This window comes from Phocoena phocoena, chromosome X (assembly GCF_963924675.1).
Source record: "Phocoena phocoena chromosome X, mPhoPho1.1, whole genome shotgun sequence".
NCBI classification, from domain to species: Eukaryota; Metazoa; Chordata; class Mammalia; order Artiodactyla; family Phocoenidae; genus Phocoena; species Phocoena phocoena.
The window spans coordinates 68,220,900-68,226,933 of record NC_089240.1 but is presented as its reverse complement, the minus strand read 5'-3'; positions in this window follow the sequence as shown (position 1 = coordinate 68,226,933).

Here is a 6,034-nt window from a genome sequence, read left to right as displayed (position 1 = left end):
AGGGCTTGCCCCATTCATAAGCTTGAGGGCATGCCTCAGAATAAAAAAAAAATTAATGGGAATAAACTTTGAAATTATATTGTAATTAGATGGGAAGCTGATTCAGTTTATTGTTGTACCATGAAAAAAAAATGAATATTTATACACAGTTCTTCAGGGGAATATCTGCTGTATAAGGACTGTCCTTAATACTTCCCATTAATATTTAAAATTTTTCATGCTGAACATTATTAATCCTTATAAAAATTCCATGTTTAGGGTGGTATGAAGAAAGGGAGACATAGAACAAAGGCATGTCAGAGTTGGAGTCTAATCTCATAAATTATAGGTATTATTAATTACCTACTGAGATCACACAGATAAATCTTGATATTATCTTTAAAAATCGGGTTTTGAAAATCCTCAAATAATAATGTTTTGGTCCTAAAAATTTAATTGTCTTCAAGATACTATTGTGGCAATTGTCCAAAATTTCAAAGCAGAACTGCTGGAACAAGTTGCTTAGCATATAAGGAACGGAGAAAAAGCCCACCAAATCGGCTGCAGTTTACAACCTCCTGTGTTTAAATTAAGTTAAATCTAAACCACGCAGTAGGTAAGTGACTTGTGTGAAGGTATTTTTCTAGAATACAGAAGAGGCTTTTTAATGTGATATTTACACAATAGATATGATTGTTTTTTATCTTAAAATACATGGATTTAATATTATTACCTATCAATTTATTTGCCTGACGTGAATAGTCTTTCAGATTATGTTGACTTTCTTAGGTTGGAAAATAGTAAGTAGGCAAAAGTCCAGCTTTATATGGAGTAACAATCATTTTCTTTCACATATTTTTCTCTGTAACTACAGTTCATTCTGGTTGTTTATTACATATTTTATAAACTCTCTTTTTCTAAATGTTGTTTTTCCCATGAACATTATCTTTACATATTTATATCAAGTACGACATAATAGTGTAGATCAGAATGGTTTTCCTTTCTTTAGAAGTTAAAAATTAAATTCATAAAAATTAATTATTCCTTAAAAACCTAAACTATGATTTACTATGTTACTTGACAACATATGCATTTAATTCCTTAGTAACTGTAATCTGCAGTCCAGGCTTGGTGTAATTTACTAAATAATATGAATGAACTCCAGTGGTTATAGAAATTGAGTTCCAGATCAGATAATGGGGGAGGGTGTATGTGTGTATGTGTGTGTGTGCGTGTGTGTGTGTGTGTGAGTGTGTGTGTGTGTGCATGTGTGTGTTTTCTAGAGAAGAGAAGAAGGGGAAATCACAAAATGAGATGAATGATTTCAAAATATTTTAGTATCAGTGGCTTAAAAGGCTATTTTTTCACATAGATTAGGAATTCTGACCAAGGGTGAAATAACTTCTTCAAATATTTAACACATATAAAAGTGTTTACTATGTGCCAGGCACTTTCTTAAACATGTTACATATGTTACACATATATGTAAAGAAACATATTTACATATAACAACCCTATGAGGCAGGTACTATTATTATCCTCATTTTCATAGATAAGGAAACTAAGCACAAAGGCTGATCAATTTATTTTATTTGTGGTAAATCCATGGTTTCCAGGATTTGAACTAAGTTATACCATCTCTCAAATAGGCTTAATCCACAAGCATTTTCCACATAGTAGGATTTTTTGTTTGTTTTGTAAAAATACTCTTAGAAATTCAATGAGAAATGACGTCACTCACCAGTGTTACAACTTAGATTCTTTAATTCATTTAGTCAATAAATATTTGTTGAGTACCTACTATGTGTCAATTAGGTGACAGGGGTTATATCTGTGAAGAAAATAGGGATCTTCCTTGCCCTCATAGATCTTACAGTGCACCAGAAGAAACCAATATATTTTTCAATCACATAAATAATTATATAATTATAATTTTTGTTAATGCTATAGAAGAATAGTAAGGTGGCTAAAAGATGGAAAGACAGAGACCTGGGAGAAGTTAGTACTTGTAGGTGATTAGAGGTGTCAATCCACTTACCTAGACACATATGTTGATTGAACTCAGCTGGGAGGTTCTCACTTAAGATTGCCCATGTAATTATAGACACATAGTGTTTGGGGCTGGAGTCAACCGAAAGCTTAACTGAGCAGACATTTAGGATGGTTTCTTCAATCACCTGTCTACACTTCAGCTTGGATACTGCTTGGATGATTTTTCACATGGCTAATTTATTGGGATTTTTTTTAACCCATGCAGCATGGTGGTCTCAGGGTGGTCTAACTTCTTATAAGGTGGATGGTGGCTGGATATCCCCAAAATGTGTGTTGCAAGAAACCCAGACACCAGTTGCAAGTTTTCTAATGACCTAGCCTGGGAAGCCATGTATTACTTCCCCATTTTATTAGTCAAAAGGAAAATGAAAAAATCAACCCAAATCCAAGAGAAGGAATATAAACAAGGACATGAGTACAGGAGGGCATGACTCATGGGGGAGCCATCTTTGGAGATTAGCTACCATAATTCTCCATTTCCTCATTCTCTGTTTTCAGAATTCCCTCTACATAGATGTTGGCTCTTCTGGATTGATCCCTTATTTTAAAAAAAACAAACCTTTTCTCTCCTATCTTTCTTCTCTTTGTCGTTTTCTTCTTTCTTGGATATGTCTTTATATTTTCATCAAAGTGTCTATTGAATTTTATACTTTTTTATTTCTTTTTTGCATATCACGCTGTTCTTATTTCTTGATGTAACATTTTCTCTCTTCTGTCTTCTGGTATTAATTTTACAACAATTTGTTTCTGGTTTTTGTTTTGTTTAAGTTTTCTTCTACTTCTTGGGTTGCTATATTTCCTCCAAGGTCCTCCCCTCCTCATTTTTGGCTTATTTTAGTATCTGCCTTTAATGTTAGTGTCTTTCCTCAAATTCCTGGTGATTTAAAATATGTAATATTCAAATTTAAGAATGAGACGCTAAGAAAGCTGGTTAAGTGGAGCTTGTCAATTAATGGCACTATGGGATGATATGTAGGAGTCTGGCCATTTCATGAGCTAGATCTACCAATGTCATTCTCTATGAGCCTTCTCTCTTCAGCTAATGAGTTTCTCTGGAGAGAAATCATTCAAACTCCTGTCTGGATGTGTAAGCTTAACTACAGGTATTCTGAAAACCCAAGAAAAATGGGTGCTGTGTGTTTCTGTATTAGTCAGGATTCTCCAGAGAAACAAAACCAACAGGAAGGATATATATATATAAAGAGAGAGAGAGAGAGAGAGAAAGAGAAAGAGGGGGGAATGAGAGATAAGGGATTGATTCACATGATTATGGAAACTGGCAATTCTAAATCTGTCATATGGGCTGATAGGCTCGAGATCTGAGTCGACATTGCAGTTTCAGCCTGAAGACCAGAGGCTTGGAAAACCAATGGTTCAGATGAAGGCAGTCAGTTAGAAAATTCCCTTTTCCCCAGGGAAGACGGTCTTTTTTTTTTCTTCAGCTGATTGCAATGAGCCCACTCACATTATGGAGGGCAATCTGCTAACTCAAAGTTCATGGGTTTAATGTTAAGCTCATCCAAAATACTCTCCAATTTGACAGATAAAATTAAATATAATGGTCTCATTGATTATTATGTACCCTTTCAGTTAATTCACTGTGATGTTTTCAAAAAGTACCTTACCTTCATCCTTAGTTGTACCTGGTATCACTGAATTCAGACCCCTTTTGTGCCAAAGTCTCTAGTGACCAAACTTCTAGCCTATGGCTGCTTTAACCAATAGAATGTGGCAGAAGTGATGCTGTGCCAGTTCTGAGCCTAAATTTTGAGATGAAGTTTCTCAAATTTGGCACTTTTGACATTTGAGGTTGAATAATCCTTTGTTGTATGATGCTGTCCTGTACACCATAGGCTGTTTAACAGCATCCCTTGCCTCTGCTAGCCAGAAGCCAGTTGTACTCTCCCTCCCCCCTACTCTTGTGACAACTAAATATATCTTCAGACATAACCAAATATTCCCTGGGGTAAGGGCAAAATAACCTCCAGCTGAGAACAACTGATTTAAAAAGATGAGTGGCTTTTGCTTCCTAATTCTTGGAACACTCACCTTTGGAATGTGTGCTCTGGGGAAATCCAGCCTCCATGTGAGAGATCTGACTACCCTGATATAACCATGCTTTGAAGAAGCCTGTGTATGGAAGGAAATGACTGCCTGGCCCTCAGATATTTCAGCCATCTAAGCTGAGTTGCCAGACACATATATGAAGAAGTCATCATGGACAGTAAGCCAGTCAAGTTTTCAGATGACTCCAACCCCTACCACCATTTGACTGTAACCACATGAAAGACTCCTGAGAACCACTCAAGTGATCTCTGCAAACTCACAAAAACTTCAGAAATAATAATATTTACTTTATGCTATTGAATTTGGGGATGCTTTGTTAAAAAAGAAATGGAACATGAATTATCAAAGAAACAATGCAAGAACATTTGTAGGACTAAATTTCTGGATTTAAATGATCTATCAAGTGCCCATCATAATGAATTAAAAAAGAAAAATGTCAAAGGACATCATCTGGAAGTTTTAGTATATTATGGATTAAAAGGACACCTTCAGGGCTTCCCTGGTGGTGCAGTGGTTGAGTCCGCCTGCCAATGCAGGGAACACGGTTTTATGCCCCAATCCTGCAGGATCCCGCATGCCGCAGAGTGGCTCGGCCCATGAGCCATGGCCGCTGGGCCTGTGCGTCCGGAGCCTGTGCTCCGCAACGGGAGAGGCCACAGCAGTGAGAGGCCACAGCAGTGAGAGGCCCGCGTAACGCAAAAAAAAAAAAAAAAAAAAAAAAAAAAGGACACCTTCAAACTTATAATTCTCATTCTCTCTCCTTTCCTTCTCTCCTTACCCCCTTTCTGTCTTTTGTGCAGGTGCATGCATACATGCATGCATGCCTGTTTGCATGAGCACACGTGCGTGTGTGTACACACACACACACACATATAAAAACCAGTTCACATTCAAAAGAGAAGGAATAAGAATGACAAAGGACTTCTGAACAACAGCACTGGAAGCTGGAAAACAATGAATCATGACTTCAGAATTATTAATTTACAACCTAGAAGTCTATATCTAGACAATTTATCAATCAAGTTTGGGAGTAAAATAAGCATGCTTCCATATGTGAAAAGTCAAAAATTTAATCTCCTGTGCACTCTTTCAGAAATCTAATAAGGAAGATAATTATATCAAGTTTGTAATAACAGATTCGACTTCAGTACTTGTAATTAGTCTGTTCATATTTTCTATTTCTTCTTCGTTCAGGCTTGGGAGATTGTACCTTTCTAAGAATTTCTCCATTTCTTTTAGGTTGTCCAATTTACTGGCATATAGTTATTTGTAGTAGCCTTTTATGATCCTTAGTATTTCTGTGGTGTCGGTTGTAACTACTCTTTTTCCATTTCTAATTTTATTGATTTGAGCTCTCTCTTTTTTTCTTGATGAGTCTAAGTGTTTAGAAATATTCTTATCTTTTCAAAGACCCAGCTTTTTATTTCATTGATCTTTTCTATTGTTTTCTTTGTCTCTATTTCATTTATTTCTGTTCCGATGTTTATGATTTCTTTCCTTCTACTAACTTTGTGTTTTGTTTGTTCTTTTTTCTCTAATTACTTTAGGTGTAAAAGGTTAGGTTGTTTATTTGACATTTTTCTTGTTTCCTGAGGTAAAACTCCAAAAAAACCAAATGTCCAGGACCAGATGGCTTCACATGCAAATTCTACCAAATACTTACAGAATAGTTAACACCTATCTCCAGAAACTACTCCAAAAAATTGCACAGGATGAAGGAAGCACTTCCAAACATATTCTATGAGACCTCACTCACCCTGATACAAAAAACAGACAAAGATAACACACAGAAAAGAAAATTATAGGCCAATATCACTGATTAACATAGAAGCAAAAATCCTTAACAAATTACTAGCAACCTGAACCAAACAATACAGTAAAAGGATCATATGACATGATCAAGAGGGATTTATCCCAGGGATGCAAGGATTTTTTA